This window comes from Rhincodon typus, chromosome 3 (genome assembly GCF_021869965.1).
Source record: "Rhincodon typus isolate 14 chromosome 3, sRhiTyp1.1, whole genome shotgun sequence".
NCBI lineage: Eukaryota > Metazoa > Chordata > Chondrichthyes > Orectolobiformes > Rhincodontidae > Rhincodon > Rhincodon typus.
In genome coordinates, this window is record NC_063334.1 from 100,772,170 (window position 1) to 100,790,434 (window position 18,265).

General features: G+C 42.7%; 1 protein-coding gene across 1 annotated transcript in view; it reads right to left on the reverse strand.

The window, feature by feature from the left end:
* Positions 1-18,265, reverse strand: part of dmgdh (dimethylglycine dehydrogenase) — a 184,340-nt gene that overhangs the window by 148,209 nt on the left and 17,866 nt on the right. The window lies entirely within an intron of this gene.

Below are 18,265 nucleotides of genomic sequence, written 5' to 3' on the forward strand. Positions count from 1 at the left end.
CACCCCACCCCTCCCTTCCAACTGACCAAGCCCCATCCCAAACCCCTACCTCCACTCACCTTTACTGGCTCTATCCCCACCTCCTTGACCTTTCCGTCTTCTCTCCAACTATCTGCTCCTTTATCCATCTTCCATCATCGCCTCCCCCTCTCTCTATTTATTTCAGAGTCCCCTTCGCCTCCCCCATTGAAGAAGGGTCCAGGCCTGAAACGTCAGCTTTCCTGCTCCCATGATGCTGCCTGGCCTGCTGTGTTCATCCAGCTCTACACCTTGTTATCTCAGACTCCAGCATCAGCAGTTCCTACTATCTGTCAGGATATATTCTTATCCTACTTTTGTTCATCTCAGTAAAGTATCCAAACTTGTCAGCAGGGCACTCTATAAGATTTTGGAGAACACTGGGTGCCTACCAAAACTCTTCTGCTTTATCCACTCATTTCATGCCAGTATACAGTACAATATAGTTTTACAGCACAACATCTGACAGTTTCAGGATGAAGAGTGATGTGTGAAACTGAACCGTGTCCTGAGATCCCCAGAATATTTGATTTTTTTTTCATTGCCCTGACCTTTGTCTTCCTTGCAAATATGGGAGGGATTTACCTGCATAATTGGTCAGATGACAAGCCCTACAATATATCCAGCCTGAAAGCAAAGGCATTAGTTGTAAGTATTAAACTATCACACATTGCAATAACATTTTACAGTTCAAAGGTAGCTGGGATTTAAAGGCTTCTGGTAACTTCAATTTTTTCCCTCCTTTTTCTGAACTCTACTTCATGATGGGAACAATCCTATGTACAAGATTTCTGCCAAATGTGATTTTTAAACAATGGTGTAATAGACCAAAGTGGCTATGTATAAGGACCATCATGATGTTGTCTGTAGGGCAGCAAAATGAAAATGTAGCTCTAGCTTGACCAAATTAACCAGCATGCAGTAGAGAAACCTAGTTTTTAAAGGTAATAGCCTAGATCAGCATGAGAAACTGTCATTCAGACAGAAACCAGAAAGCCAGGTTACAGCTGCTATCACACAGAAAAGCTAACACAACAGTACACTTCGGACAGGTGGGTGATTAGATCAAGAAGTAGCTTGACCAAATTATCCAGAGTTAGTAACAACATGTGACCAGCGACATATCCAAAAGAAATATCTGATGGTATAAAAGAGATATACCATGATGGATACTGTTGTTGAGGATGCCCCCTTAGGGAAAATTTATGGCACCACGGTTGGCTCTGCTGCACACAGGGGAGGAGAAAGATTGGGAGAGCTTTAGTGATGGGGACTTGATTGTAAGGGGAACTGACAGGCAGTTCTGTGGCAGCAAACAAGACTCTCAGATGGCATGTGCCTCCCTGGTGCCAGGGTCAGGGATGTCTCAAAGCAGGGCATTCTGAAAGTGGGTGAACAGCCAGCAGTCATGATACATGTTGGTACCAATGACATGGGTAAAAAAAGAAATGAGGAATGCAGCAGGGATTTAAAGAGTTAGGTCGCAGATTAAAGAGGAAGACTGCTAAGGTTGTAATCTCTGGATTACTCACAGTGCCACGCACTACTGAGTATAGGAGTAGGAAAATAGGTCAGATGAACATGTGGCTAAAGAGATGGTGTAGGTGGGAGGATCTTGGATTTTTGCATCATTCGGACAGCTTGTGGGGTAGGTGGAACCTGTACAAGTTGGAATGGGTCCAATACCCTTGCTAGGATGTTTGCACGTACTGTTTGGCAAGGGGATCGGGCACAGAGCAGATGTAAAAAGTCAGGAGCAAGGCCCAGTTTAGGAATGCTAGGACAGTCCAGCAGATGGAGAAGATGTGGCCAGGACACACGAGGGGAGGTGTGGAAAGCGAAATTTGTATCTAGTTTAATACAGTTAGGAAATTAGTAGGGCAAAGAAGCCCATGAAATATCTTTGGCAGATCAAGGAAAACCGCATGGCTTTTTAAAAGCATCTTGAGAGTAAGAGATTACCAGAGAAAGAGTGGGACCAATTAGAGACTAACGGAGCAAACTGTGTGGGGAGCCAGTGGGCGTCAGTGAGGTCTGAAATGAATACTTTTCATCTGTATTCACAAAGGAGAAAGAAATTCAGAGTTACAAGTTAGCCAGGAAGGACCTAAAGAGAGAGCTAAGAAGAGCCAGGAGGGGACATAAGAAGTCTTTAGCAGGTAGGATCAAGGAAAACCCTAAAGCTTTCTATAGGTATGTCAGGAATAAAAGAATGACTAGAGTAAGATTAGGGCCAGTCAAGGACAGTAGTGGGAAGTTGTGCGTGGAGTCTGAAGAGATAGGAGAGGCGCTAAATGCATATTTTTCATCAGTATTCACACAGGAAAAAGACAAATTTGTCAAGGAGAATACTGAGATACAGGCTATTAGGCTCGACGGGATTGAGGTTCATAAGGAGGGGGTGTTAGCAATTCTGGAAGGTGTGAAAATAGATAAGTCCCCTGGGCCAGATGGGATTTATCCTAGGATTCTCTGGGAAGCTAGAGAGGAGATTGCAGAGCCTTTGGCTTTGATCTTTATGTCGTCATTGTCTACAGGAATAGTACCAGAAGACTGGAGAGTAGCAAATGTTTTCCCCTTGTTCAAGAAGGGGAGTAGAGACAACACTGGTAATTATTGACCAGTAAGCCTTACTTCGGTTGTGGGTAAAGTGTTGGAAAGGATTATAAGAGATAGGATTTATAATCATCTAGAAAGGAATAATTTGATTAGGGATAGTCAACACGGTTTTGTGAAGGGTAGGTCGTGCCTCACAAACCTTATTGAGTTCTTTGAGAAGGTGACCAAACAGGTGGATGAGGGTAAAGCGGTTGATGTGGTGTATATGGATTTCAGTAAAGCGTTTGATAAGGTTCCCCATGGTAGGCTATTGCAGAAAATACGGAGGCATGGGATTGAGGGTGATTTAGCGGTTTGGATCAGAAATTGGCTAGCTGTAAGAAGACAGAGGGTGGTGGTTGATGGGAAATGTTCATCCTGGAGTTCAGTTAGTGGCGGTGTACCTCAAGGATCTGTTTTGGGGCCACTGCTGTTTGTCATTTTTATAAATGACCTGGATGAGGGCGTAGAAGGATGGGTTAGTAAATTTGCGGATGACACCAAAGTCGATGGAGTTGTGGATAGTGCGGAAGGATGTTGCAGGTTACAGAGGGACATAGATAAGCTGCAGAGCTGGGCTGAGAGGTGGCAAATGGAGTTTAATGCGGAAAAGTGTGAGGTGATTCACTTTGGAAGGAGTAACAGGAATACAGAGTACTGGGCTAATGATAAGATTCTTGGTAGTGTGGATGAGCAGAGAGATCTCGGTGTCCATGTGCATAGATCACTGAAAGTTGCCACCCAGGTTGATTGGGTTGTTAAGAAGGCGTACGGTGTGTTAGGTTTTATTGGTAGAGGGATTGAGTTTCGGAGCCATGAGGTCATGTTGCAGCTGTACAAAACTCTGATGCGGGCGCAGTTGGAGTATTGTGTACAGTTCTGGTCACCGCATTATAGGAAGGATGAGGAAGCATTGGAAAGGGTGCAGAGGAGATTTACCAGGATGTTGCCTGGTATGGAGGGAAGGTCTTATGAGGAAAGGCTGAGGGACTTGAGGCTGTTTTTGTTAGAGAGAAGAAGGTTAAGAGGTGACTTAATACAGACATACAAGATGATCAGAGAATTTGATAGGGTGGACAGTGGGAGCCTTTTTCCTCGGATGGTGGTGGCTAGCACGAGGGGACGTAGCTTTAAATTGAGAGGTGATAGATATAGGACAGATGTCAGAGGTAGGTTCTTTACTCAGAGAGTAGTAAGGGCGTGGAATGCCCTGCCTGCAAAAGTAGTAGACTTGCCAACTTTAAGGGCATTTAAATGGTCATTGGATAAACATATGGATGATAATGGAATAGTTTAGGTTAGATGGGCTTCAGATTGGTTTCACAGGTCGGCGCAACATCGAGGGCCGAAGGGCCTGTACTGCGCTGTAATGTTCTATGTTCCATGTTCTATGTATCCAGGGATTTCAGTTGGGATGATGAGGTTCTAGAACACGTTAAGATTAATAAAGAGGAGGTATTAGATGTTTCAGCAGAATTACAGGTACATATATCCCCAGTGCCTGATGAGATGTATCTCAGGCTGCTATGGGAGAACAAGGAGGAAATTGCTGGAGCCCTGGCGGAGATATTTAGTACTTCACTGGCCACAAGTGAAGTGCCAGATGACTGGAGGATAACTAATGTGGTTCCTTTGTTCAAAAAGGGCAGCAGGGATAGGCCAGGTAATTACAGGCCAGTTAGTCTGATGTCAGTGGTAGGGAAATTATTGGAAAAAATTCTGAAGGACAGGACTAATCAATACTTACAGAGGCAGGAATTCATCAGGGATTTGTTAGAGGAAGATCCTGTCTAATTTATTTGAGTTTTTTGGAAAGGTGTCTAAATATATTGATGAGGATAGTGCAATTGATGTGGTTTACATGGACTTCAGTAAGGCCTTTGACAAGGTCCCACATGGAAAGCTTGTACAAAAGGAACGAGCCCATGGATCCAAGGTATGCTGGCAAACTGGATCCAAAATTGGCTTACAAATAGGAGGCAAAGAGTGATGGTGGAGGGTTGTTTTTGTAATTGGAAGCTTGTGCCCAGTGGTATACCACAGGGATCACTGCTGGCATCCTGGCTGTTGTTATGTACTTTAACGACTTGGACATGAATGTAGATGCTATATTTAGTAAGCTTGTAGATGATATGAAAATTGATGTTGTCAAGAATGAGGAGAATGGCTGAGGCTACAGTCTGATATTGATCAGCCAGTAAATTAGGCAGAGCAATGGCAGATAGAATTTAATCATGATAAGTGTGAGGTGATGCATTTTGGGTGGTCTAATAAGGGAAGGATATGGCAGGTCCTTAGGGAGTTTTGAGGAACAAAGGGACCTTGGTGCACAAGTCCACAGATCCCTGAAGGTGTCAGCACAGGTAGGCAAGGTGGTGAAGAAGGCATATGGGATGCCTGTCTTCATTAGCTGCGGCATAGAATATAGGAGCAAGGGAGCTGTGTTACAACTATATAAAGTATTGATTAGGCCACAGGTGGAATACCGTTCTGGTCACCACACTATTGGAAGGATGATTGCACTGGAGAGGGTGCAGAGGGGATTCACCAGGATGTTGGCTGGGATGAAAATCTCAGTTATGAGGACAGACTGGATAGATTGGGTTTGTTTTCCTTGGAGCAGAGGGCTGAGGAGGATCTGATTGACGTATACAAAATTATGAGAGGCATAGATAGATTTTTTTTCTTCATTCATGGGATGAAGGCATCGCTGGCTAGGCAGCATTTATTGCCCATTACTAATTGCCCAGAGGGCAGTTCAGAGTCAACCACATTGCTGTGGGTCTGGAGTCACCTGTAGGCCAGACCAGGTATGGATGGCAGTTTCCTTCCCTAAAGGACATTAGTGAGCCAGATGGATTTTTCCGACAATCGGCAATGGATTCATGGTCATCATTAGGCTCTTAATTCCAGTTATTTTATTGAATTCAAATTCCACCATCTGCCATGGCAGGATTCGAACCCAGGTCCCCAGAATGTTATCTCGGTCTTTGGATTAACAGTCCAGCGTTAAGACCACTAGGGCATTACCTCCCCTAAGATTGTGGGAATCTGTTCCCCATGGTAGGCATGTCGAAGACCGGGGGCACAAGTTTCAGGCGAGGAGCAAGTAGTTTACAGGGGATCTGAGGAACTTTTTTTCACCCAGACAAATACGGAATGTGCTGCCTGAGAAGGTGGTGGAGGCAGGTACTCTCGCAACGTTTAAGAAGCATCTGGATGAATACTTAAAATGCCAGGGCAAAGTAGGCTATGGCGTTAGGCTTCCAGTGGCCTGCCATTTTAATTCTCCATCTTGTTCTCGTACTGAAATCTCTACACTCAGCCTGCTGCACCATCCCAGTCAAGTTCAGGAAAAGCATGAGAAACAGCACGTCATTTTTCAATTACAGACTCCAATCTCAGCACCGACTTTAACTCTGCCCTCCTTTTTGTTTCCTTTTCATTGTTTGTTTCGGTTTTTGTCTTATTTTTGCTTTCAGTCAGCGGCACACCTGGTTTGTTTGTTTCTTTGTTTCTTTTCTTGCCCCATCTCTATTGCCTTCGACTCTTTACAACCAACTCTTGTGTCAATCAAACTCTTCTTTCTTTCACCTTATCACAGACTTTCCATTAGAACTTGTCTCTCCTGCTCCCTGCTTAAATCATTTTAAATTTCTTACTTTCACTAGTTCTGAGTATTTATTGCATTTTGTAGTTTTAGTACAGCAAAGTTTTGTTGGTTACACTCACAGCCTACGAAAATACTCTCTTAAGTTACATTAGGTGGCGGTGCAATGTTTTCCAAATCATATTCCAACATGACCCATTTAACTCTGATCAAGTATTTAGACACCAGATGCCAAAAAAGAAAGCCATTAAACAGCACAGTCACATTCAGTATATAATTATTAAAGTTTACATATATTAAATAGATCAACATATGAATATGAAAATCTTTGTTTCTAAAATACTTTGCAAGTACTTATTATATTTCAACAAAGAATTGCGGATGCTGGTGATCTGAAACAAACAAGACATGTATCGATGCAGAGAAAACAGTTAACATTTCAAACTGTTTTCTATTCACAGATGCTGCCCACCTGCTAAGTTTCTCCAGCAATTTCTGTTTTTACTTATTTTATGTAGTTGTTATTTTAAGTATTACCAGGCCTAATGGGATACATAGGCATATAGATTTTTTTATTCATTCATGGGACGTTGACATTGCTGGATAGGCCAGCACTTATTGCCTATCTACAATTGCCCTTGAGAAGATAGTGGTGGTGAGCTGCCTTCTTGAACTGGTGCAGATATGGCAGCAGTACACCCACAGTGCAGTTAGGGAGGGAGCTCCAGGATTTTGACCAAGTGATACTGAAGGAAAATGACATCTTTCAAGCCAGGACAGTGTGTGACTTAGAGGAGAAATTGCAGGTGATGAATATTTCCACCTATTGGCTGCCCTTGTCCTAAGTGGTTGAAGTTGTGGGTTTGGAAGCTGCTGTCTAAGCAGCTTTAGTAACTTGTTGGAGTGCATCTTGAGATGGTACACACTACTGCAATTGTGTGAATATTGAGGTGTAAGATGGGTTGCCAACAAGTGGGCTAATTTGTCATGGATGATGTCAAGCTATTTGTGTGTTGTTAGATCTGCACTCATCCAGGCAAGTGATGCACATTCCTCAACGCTTCAGACTTGTTTCTTGTAGATAGTAAACAGACTTTGAAGGATTCAGGACATGAGTGACAGAATTCCTAGTCTCTGACCTGTTACTGTAGGCATGTATTAATATGGCAGGTCTAGTTCTGTCAATGGTAACCCCCAGGATGTTCACTGTGGGATTCAGTGATGGTAATGATATTGAATGCCAAGAGGTAATAGTTAAATCATCTCTTGTCGGTCATTGCCTGGCACTTGTGTGGCGTGAATGTTACTTCCCATTTATCAGCCCGAGCCTGAATGCTGTTTGGATCTTGCTGCATTTGGACATGGACTGATTTAATATCTGTGGAGTCACAAATAGTGTTCACATTGTGCAATCATCAATGAACATCCCCACTTCTGATCTTATGGAGTCATAGACTCATACAGCACGGAAACCGACCCTTTAGTGCAACCAGTCCATGCCAAACATAATCCCAAACTAAACTAGTCCCACCTGCCAGCTCCTGGCCCATATCCTTCCAAACTTTTCCTATTCATGTACTTCCTCAGGACATTCGTTCCATGTGCGAACCATCCTCGGTGTAAAAATATTTTCCCCTCATTTCTTTTTTAAACCTCTCTCCCCTCACCTTAAAAATATGACCCCTAGTCACAGCGTTATTGAATTAATTTTTATTCATTCACAGAATGTGGGTGTCACTGACTAGGCCAGCAAGCAGTTAGGAATCAAAGAAATTCTAGTTGGTCTGGAGTCACATGTGGATCAGACTGGGTAAGGACCGCAGATTCCTTCCGTAAAGGACATTAGAATTTTAGGGAATACAGATTTCACCATCTTCCCTGGTGGGATTTGGACTGTGGTCTCCAGAACATTACCTGAATCTCCAGATTAATAATCTAGCAATAATACCATTAGACCATCACCTTCCCATTGTATGGCACAGAAAGAGCCCCTTTGACCTATCGTGTCCACACCAGTCAACAAACATTTCCAGGACCTGGCCCATAGTCTTTTATGCGGTGACAATTAACCCATCTACTAAGGGGAGAGATATTTCCCAATCTATACTGTCTATTTCCCCTCAGAACACTGAACACCTCAGAACCTCCTCAGCCTCAACCCTTCCACCAGCTGTAGTTCACCCTCCCTCCGCCCGCAGTGCTGTCTCCCCCCCTCCCCTCCCCAGATTATATTAGCCACCAGCTGCAGTTCAGCCTTCCTCCAGCAATAGTGCTGTCTGCCCCCTCTCCTCCCCAGATTACACCAGGAAACAGCTGCAGTTCACTCTCCCTCCAGCTGCAGCGCTGTCTGGCCTGCCTTTCGCTGCCCTCCCCTTATGATGGAGGCAAGTTCATTGTCAAAGCAGCTGAAGATGGTTGGGCTTGGGACATTCCCTTGGGAAATTCCTCAGAAATATTCTGGAAATGAGATGATTGACCTCCAACAACCACCATAACCATTTTCCTTTGCGCTAGGTTTGACTCCTACCAGCAAAGAGTTTTTCCCTTGATTCCCATTGATTCCAGTTTTGCTGGGTCTCCTAGATACCATTCTTGGTCAGATACTCCTTTGTCATCAAGGGCAGTCACTCTAACCTAACAAAATAAAAACCAAAAGAACTGCGGATATTGTAAATCAGGAACAATCAGAACTTCCTGAGTTCTGAGGAAGGGTCACCAGACCTGAAATGTTAACTCTGATTTTATCTTCACAGATGCTGCCAGGCCTGCTTAGCTTTTCTAATAACTTTGTTTTTGTTCCTGATTTACAGCATTCACAGTTCTTGGTTTTTATTCTGAATAGACTGGGGCTATTTTCCCTGCAGTGTTGGAGGTTAAGGAGTGACCTTATAGAGATTTATAAAATCATGAGGAGCATGGATAGGGTAAATAGATAATGTCTTTTCTCTGGAGTGGGGGAGTCCAAAACAGGTTTAAGGTGAGAGGGGAAAGATTAAAAAGGGACCTAAGGGGTAACTTTTTTACACACAGGGTGGTGAGTATGGAATGAACTGCCAGAGGAAGAGGTGGAAGCTGGTACAGTTACAACATTTAAAAGGCATCTGGATGGGTATATGAATAGGAAGGGTTTAGAGGAATATGGGCCAAATGCTCGCAAACGGGACTAGATTAATTTAGGATATCTGGTCTGCACGGACAAGTTGGACTGAAGGGTCTGTTTCTGTGCTGTATATCCCTATGGTTCTATGACAGCTGATGCATAGGAATACTCACAAAATGCAAGTTCCTCATTTTATGTTGTTTTTTGACTTTTTGGTACTTTTGTTCTATTTTGTTACTCTTTACATTTGAAACTACAGTCATGTTTTGAGATTATTAGTTTAATAATATAATTTTAGCAATGAACCTTGACAATAGCAATTTGTATTTATGTAGAGTATTGTAACACCTTTTACTTTGTAATCAAGTTACCATCCTCTAGTGGCTGGGATAGAGTACTGCAAGATTAAAATAGAAAACCATCACCTTGGTTGAGATTTTTTCAACAGGGTTTTAAATCCTAATGTTTAAACCATAAGCAGGCCGCAATCCTCTCAGCAACAGTCTCCTAATTGATGGCCTAAGAGCATGTTGTCTGATTTTTTTTTTGATTAATTCACAGGATAAGGGCGCCGCTGGCTGGGCCAGCATGTATTACCCATTCCTAATTGCCCAGACGGCAGTTAAGAGTCAACCACATTGCTATGGGTCTGGAGTCACATGTAGGCCAGACAAGTAAAGATGGCAGTTACCTACCCTAAATGGCATTAGTTAACCAGATGGGTTTTTCTGACAAGCAACCGTAAATTCGTGGTTATGAATCGACTCTTAATTCCAGATTTTTATTGAACTTAAATTCCACCAACTGCTGCGGTGGGATTCGAACCCGGGATGCCAGACCATTACCTGGAGTCTCTGGATTATTGTACAGCAATAATACCACTAGGATGTGATTAAAGAGGGCAGAATGGATATCCACACTGCCAGTCCAATCAAAAGACTGAGAGTCCTGCAGCCTCGCCACTGCAACAACTCAGGTATCCATTGTCAAGGCTGCAGGGAGAACCAGAGGGTGCCTGCAATTTGAAGTGTCCTTGCAAGGCACTTACAACTCTTTTTTTCTCTGCCCAGGCAAGGTAGCTAAGCTCCCTGATCTTGTAAGGGAAATTATTCCTATGGACATCTTGGGATCAGCCTTTTACTGCCTGAGGTCCTGTCCTCAGGCAATAGAGCCCTCAGACGAGCCCTTCCACAGGAACTGCCTCCATGAAATTGGCAGCTTCCCTATGGGCGTTGTTCCTTCATTGGCAAACTGACAACATCCCAGAAGGAAGGCCCTCAAATGGGTTTGAAGTTGGTTAATTGGACAAACCCCTATAATGTGCGGTCAGTAATTAGGAATACTGCAGACAGAAACTCATCTCCTGACTCCGCAGAGCCTGTCCATCATCTCTAAGGCACAAATCAAGAATGTGACAGAATACTCCCCATTTGTATGGATGAGTGCAGCTAATGACAGTGTTGTTGTTAGTACCGGACAGGTTGGCTAGGGGCACAGCTAATTCTGGAGCACCAGTCCTCAGTACTCGTAACATTTGCAGTAGCCAGTGCCTTCAGCCACTTCCTGTTACCACATTGAGTGAATTGAATTGGTTGAAGACTAGCATCTGTGATACTGAGGATCTCATGAGAGCTTTGTAGTTAAACTCCCTCATTGCTGGAATCATTCTTATAAATCTCCTCCGCATTGACTCAGGGACCCTCACATCCTTCCAAACATGTAATGACCGTAATTTGAAGCAATACCCTATATTTGTGGCCTAACTAGAGCTTCGTAAAGATTCAGCACAACCTAGCTGTTTTTGTACTCAATCTCTCTAGTTATGAAGGCCAAGATTCCACATGCTTTGCTAACTTACCCGTTCATCTTACTTATGTACCCTCCAGCTATCTTCAAAGTTCAATGCACATTCACCCTCAGATCTCTCTGTCCCAAAAGAATCTTTAGAAGTGTGTCATTAATGACCTGATTTTTCTCCTGAATTGGGATTGCAGAATTGGATGAAAATTCCCAACTCCACAAACCCAACTCATGACAACATGCACCAGATTGTTGGATTTTAATTTGGGGAGGGAAGTTGGGCTTACTGCCCTCAGCAACAGAGACAGCGATGTGGGCTGCTGGAGGGTTGTATGATTGGTCTGCCTTGGTCCTCTGAGACTCTTAAGAAAAGGAGTGACATGAAAAACAGGTCTGTAGCCCTCACCCATAACCCTTCACCATCCTATACACTCACCATGCCCATCTACGGCAACTTGTGCCTCATCATGCCCCTCTACCAACTCCATATGGACCCACATACCCCCATGCCAACCTGTGCCCCGTATCCAGCCCACATGAGCCTTTACAGGCCCTATGCCAGCTTAGTGCCAATTCATGCCAACTTTGACCTCCCTCCACCACTATTTGTTCTAACAACCTCCATGACAAATTCATCTAGTGTCCACCATGGGCAGAACTCAGCAGCCACTCTGAGATGAAACAAGATAAAATAAAAGTGTCCATTGCATACTTTATTGTTTTGTTAGGAAAATACTCTCATTTATGAAGGTCTATCCAATATACTTAAATTCCTTCAATTACTTAATCCCTTTCAAAGCCAGACATTTCATTGATGTGCTTAATTCCTTACGAAAATGCACATTTATATTCATAGCCCAACATTAGGTCTTTATAACTGCTTGGAGTTGTCAAGCTGTAAACTGACTGGCCTCCTCACAGTGTCAGGTTGTGGAGTCAGTCATGCCGCACTATTCTTATAATGATAATCCTCAGACTTAAGTTAATCAGCAAAGTGAAATTGCAATGATGCAGGCTTTTCTTTTAATTCAAAACTTAGAGGTTTCTACAGAGCTTTTCAGTCTTTTGTACACATTGATGCCCACACTTACCAATCCCAAAGTGCACTTTCCCTCACCCAAAGGATAGAATACTTCTTCCAGGAAGTTTCCTGAATACCCAAATGGGTACCCTATCACTCCAAGTATTTTTGGCAGTTTTACACCTTTTCCTCAACTGTCATATTTTGGACAATCCACTAACGAAAATTGGGTCTGTTTGAAGGCAGCTGTACGTTTCAATGTGAAGCTACCTGCAGGGACCATGGATGTGCAACCTAAAACCTCCTCCTTTTGCTGTCCCTAGCAAAAATAGAGAGTGCCAGGTAAAGCAGCAGGACTTTTGGCTAAGGCTGAAAGCCCTTCTGATTGGATCAAAATTCAGACTTAAGTCTTAATTGCTTCACCCTTTCCTTTTAGCCAAAATGCATCACAGTGGGGTGAGTAACACCAACCAGAAGCAAGACAATGAAGTTGTCGAACAATTGCAACAAAGAACAATGCATACCTCTTCAAACAGGTATACAATCACCACAACAAGATTAAGTGGTCATGATATCATCATTGTATCATAACATGTGACCTGACGGTATAAAGATCTCATACTCCATGTATCTGGAAATCACTTGAAGCCTGATATGCTACTAAAAGTATGCTGCTCTGTATAACTTAATATCTTCATGTCAGCAAAGGTGCTGATGTGCTTATGAATGTAATATTTGTATATAATAGTAAGCTGCAATAAACATCTGTTGGATCTTCCAATATCCTGTTATCGACACCTAGTGTCTTATGTTATGAGGTATATCATTAGCATTACTGCATCAGGTAAAGAAAACTCATTTTTTTTAGAAAGCACTCATTTAGACATGATTGGCTAAGCAGGTATTTATTGGGCATCCCTAGTTGCCCAGGGGCAGTTAAAAGTCAACCGCATCACTGTGGGTTTGGAGTCACATGTAGGGCAGATCAGGTAATACCATTTCCTGAAGGCTATTAGTGAAGCAGATGGGGTTTTTTTTGTTGAAAAACCCCAATCAACAATAGTCACAGGATGCTTTTGAATTCAAATTTCACCATCTGCTGTGTTAGAATTTGAACTTATGTCCCCTGAACACTAGGCTGGGGTTACTGGAATACTAGCCCAACAACATTACCACTGTGCCACCACCTCTCCATTAATGTTGCCTGGAAGATGGGAACTATCTTAACTGTAAAACAAATCACCTGTTGGTGGGGGTCCTCATTAACTGAGGAAAATGATTGTGTGATTTATAAAGGACTGGACTTTGAATAAACAGGCAGGACACAAAAAGAGATGTCAGTAGAAGGTTGGAACATAATGACTAGAAGAGTAACAAATGCCGTTACAGTGATGTTGGAAACAAGAAGTTAATTGGTGTCAGTGGTTTGGTGTATGAGAAAAGGAACTTACAACTGGAGGAGACTATGGAGATAGGGAAACTGGTCATGAAGGAATTTGAAGGTGAAGAGGGCTAGAGAAGGAAACAGAGGTAGAGGAAAGGGTCTGTACTAGCCTGTAGATTGACCTGCCCTGCCCAATATCTATCATAATCATTCTTTGTAACAATAGGATCACCTTGTGATTGAACTCAATATGCGTATTTTGCATTTGTGCTAGAAAAATAACTAAAGAAATTGGAGCACGAGGTCATTCAGCCCTTTAAGTCTACTCCACCATTCAATAACATCATGACTGATCTTCTCCATAGGTTTAAGGCAAGAGGGGAAAGATTTAAAAGGACCTAAGGGGCAACTTTTTCACACACAGGGTGGTGCGTGTATGGAATGAACTGCCAGAGGAGGTGATGGAGGCTGGTACAATTACAACATTTAAAAGGCATCTGGATGGGTATATGAGTAGGAATTGTTTAGAGGGATTTGGGCCAAATGCTGGCAAATGGGACTAGATTAATTTAAGATATCTGGTCAGCATGGACGAGACGGACAAAGGGTCTGTTTCCATGCTCTTCATCTCTATGACTATTCCCCTGCACTATCCCTATATGCCTTGATGTTATTTTCACATGTAGCAATCTATTGATCTCAATGTAGAACATACAAAATGACTAAGCTTCCATCACCCTCTGTGGCAGAAAGTTTTTTCCAACAGGAAATGTCTTCTTTCGAAGAGACATTTATTGCGAATCATTTAATGAGTTTCGACCAACTACAATTTATTTAGTGCATTTTTTGGTACAGAGAATATAAATATACAATCAAATCAAATTTCATTTACCCAAAGCTTAGCCCCACTTATCTCTGAAAAATGGGCTGAAATAATAAATCAGAGTCCTGACCTATTTAAGGTTTGACTTACTTGGATAACTTTTGGATATCTTCCAACTGCAATAATTGACCATCTGTATTTTAGCTTCCAGTTCCGGGCCAATGACTATGCCTCATAATCCTTTGTTTAAACTCAGCTGCCCATATGTACTTTTGTCCTTTTGTTGGTGAATTTCCACCTAGCTTTCAGGAAAGGATATAATATGAGGAAATGCTTAAAAAAAACACATTTTTATCCCAGTACTCCTTCAGTGCAGACAGTTGATCAACTATTGCTGCCCTTGACTTTTATTCCATCTTTAGCTTAGTTAGGATAGTGTTATGAAGTTTGGCAGAGTAATTGTGAAATGGAAGGCAGGAAGCTAAAATGTGTGGTTTCATTAAGACATTTGTGCTTTGTCTGCACTTAGAAATTTTTAAAAGAAAAATCTACGTCTGTGAGCAGCAGCTGAAGTTGCCAGCACAGACAGCCTCAAAAAGTGAAACAAGTGTATCAAAAATGCCTTACAGGTGGCAAGAAAAACAGCAGTTCTGTTTTGATACAATACAGTGTGGAGCTGGAGGAACACAGCAGGCAGAAAGGAATTTTTAAAGAAGGGTCCTGATCCGAAATGTCAGTTTTCCTGCTCCTCTGATGCTGCTTGGTCTGTTGTGTTCCTCCATCTCCACACTGTATTGCCTCTGACCCCAGCACCTGCAGTTCTTGCTATCTCTTAGTTTTGTTTTGATGTTGTGACGAGTTTGAATTCGGCCAATTAATTTAAACGAAACACCTAGATACAGAAAGCCAATTGAATTTAAATCTGATGGTGTTGACGACCTGGAACCAATCATATTATAAGAATTTGATTATGTCATTATGGGTATTAAGATAAGGGCATTTGGAAAATTGGGAAGAGCAAACTGCCATCTGAAAGAGAGAGCCATCTGCCACCTGCCAGAGTTAGCACCATTCAGCTCTCAAAGAAAGCCCATCTAAATAATCAAAGGTACCATTCTAGAGATAAAACATTCCTGACAACAGAATTAACAGAAGAATGGCACTTGTGAAGAGAGTAGAGATGACAGATTATTCCAGAAAACAGTCTGTGCAAACTTGGAGACATTAATTTATAATTTATTGCTTCTTATTAATTGGGCTTATATTAGTGGGACTTGTTTTTATTTAAACAGCATTCCAGTAGAATTTAGACCAATTAGGGAGTAGTTAGTAGTCTAAGGGGGAATTGTCGGTTTGTTAGTCATTTTGTTAACTTGTTCATTATTGGGTTAAATAAATAAATTGTTTCTTGTTACTTGTAAAGTGGAGATCAGGAATTTTCTTTCTTTTAATCACTGTTTTAATAGATGACGAGGGGAAAGACGAGCTTCTCTGGGTTTTTCAGGGGTAATTATTAGAGGGGAATCCCTACTCCTGTTATGACAGATCAGGTCTTGTGTTTTAGTTTAATTATCAGAGGGGTTTGGCTATTCCCCGTTGTAACAATAGTAAGTAACATTGGCTTGGATATTCCGATAGCCAGAGAGTCATAGAAGCAACGCAGATTGCAGGTACACATCGGGACCCTGCAGACTCTCAGATGCAAGCAGGTTCACTTGAAATTGACAGAGAAATGACAGACTTCAAAGAGCAATTCCTCTGCATCTGGAAACATCCAAAAACCCCTTAATGCCAGAGAATTTAGAAGGTTCCATTCTGCTAAGTTATTTGTTACCTAGGAAATGTTAGACTACGAAAAACAATGTCTAATTCCTGGGTGACTATTAGGACTCACCACCGTACCACGCAAACTATTCAGTTACACCTCAGAAGACCCCTTATACCCCTAACAACACTCTTCTACCCACCCCGCGAACAGACCTCCCGAACTTGATACAATTCCACCCTACCCTCATGATCTGACCTCCTTGTAGCACTGCTGGCATGAAGCCCTGTCAGCCCTGACTCCCTAAAACGTCTGAGCCCGAATAATCTGCCTCGCCAATGGCCTGGATCAGCACAGCCTGACCTTGCTGATCTTGACAAATCCCCTCCCCACTGCTGCTGCCCATCTTGACACTCCCACCTCTTACCACCCCTCCACCCACACACCAACCTACCCTATGCACTCCATCAGATACCTAGCATTCTACCCAACTTGCCGCTTACCCACCTGGCAACATGGCACACTACCTACCTGTCACATGACTTACCTTGTACCCTATCCAGCAGGCATCTTGTTGCCTGGCACTCTGGCAACCTACTCACCTGGTACCCCAACTCCACACTTACACTACATACTTAGAAACGTGAAAACATAGAAAATAGGAGCAGGAGTAGGCCACTTGGCCCTTTGATGATAATTCAATACCATTACGACTAGTCATCCAACTCAGTGCCCTGTTTCCTCTGTCTCCCAACATACTTTGATTCCTTTAGCTCTAACTCTTTCCTGAAAACATTCAGTATTTTGGCCTCACCTGCTTTCTGTGGCTGGGAATTCCACAGATTTACCACTCAGTCCTAAATGGCCTACCCTGTAGCCTTAGACTATGACCTCTGGTTTTAGACTCACTGGTCATCAGAAACATCCTTTCTGTGTTTACCCTGTCTACTCCTGTTAGAATTTTATAGATTTCTATGAGATCCTGCCTGACAGCAGCTGTCAAAATGTCTGTCTGTGTTGCTGGAAACTTAAATCTCAAAGCACGACAGAGTGATATCTGGAAAAGCGGGCACGGTTTGATTAAATTAACAAATTATCCTGCACTATGGGAGAACTGTGTTGATTTCAGCTACACCCCTTTCTGGAATTTCTGGAAGAGCCAGGATCTGAATTCCCATCTAGAAACGTTCAGTATTAATGTGAAAGATATTAGCTACAACTGTTGATCGCCCTCAGCAACTGCAGGGATGGGTCCAGGGTGACAGAGGATAGGCCTGTCTGGTACCCACAAAGCCTAGCAGAGGGGAGATATAATGTCAAACAGGCAAAGCCGACAATAAAATAGTCCATCAGACTGTGGAAGATGAAGATCTGCTGCTTGGACCTTTCAAGCGATGTGCTGTGCTGTGCTGCATGTCATAGAGACACAGAGCTACACCACGAAGAAACTTCTGACGCCCTCATTGCATTCAGATTTCATCAGATCGAGGGCCATGCAAGGTTTCTTGATCTCCTCAAAAATATGCCACCAGATCTTTCACAATCCTTCCAGACCAACCTGTTGATGCTGCAGGCCCTTGGCATCATGAAGCCCTTAGGCATACTTCTTCAAATCCAGATAGTTCTGAGTTTGAAGGAAGCTGCACATGATTCAATTACGTTTGCTTCAAATCCAGGCCTTGCAAAGAACTTTTTGTCTTCACCTGTAATACATGGTATGCCTTAGCTACAGATCCCGATTAGCTAACAGCTTGTGGTAGATGTTAAGGGGATGAGAATGTGCTGGTCTCAGGCCAGGTTCCAAACCCCTGAACTAACTGGAATGACAAACACAGATATTGGCACATGTCAAAAAATTTAGATGTGCCACTTCTTCTGAGGTCTCACAACAAATGGTGTTCTCAGAGTTCCTCATCATTATTGATGGTCAGTGAAGTGGCTCCCCATTTAAAGGCTCATCATGCTCTAGAAAAAGCTCCAAATATCATGAACCTTTCACAAACGTAAATATAATGATTCAAATTATATTTTGAAATACAACTGAACTCGCCCATGAAAATCGAATCAGAGATAGTAGGAACTGCAGATGCTGGAGAATCCGAGACAACAAGGTGCAGGGCTGGATGAACACAGCAGGCCAAGCAGC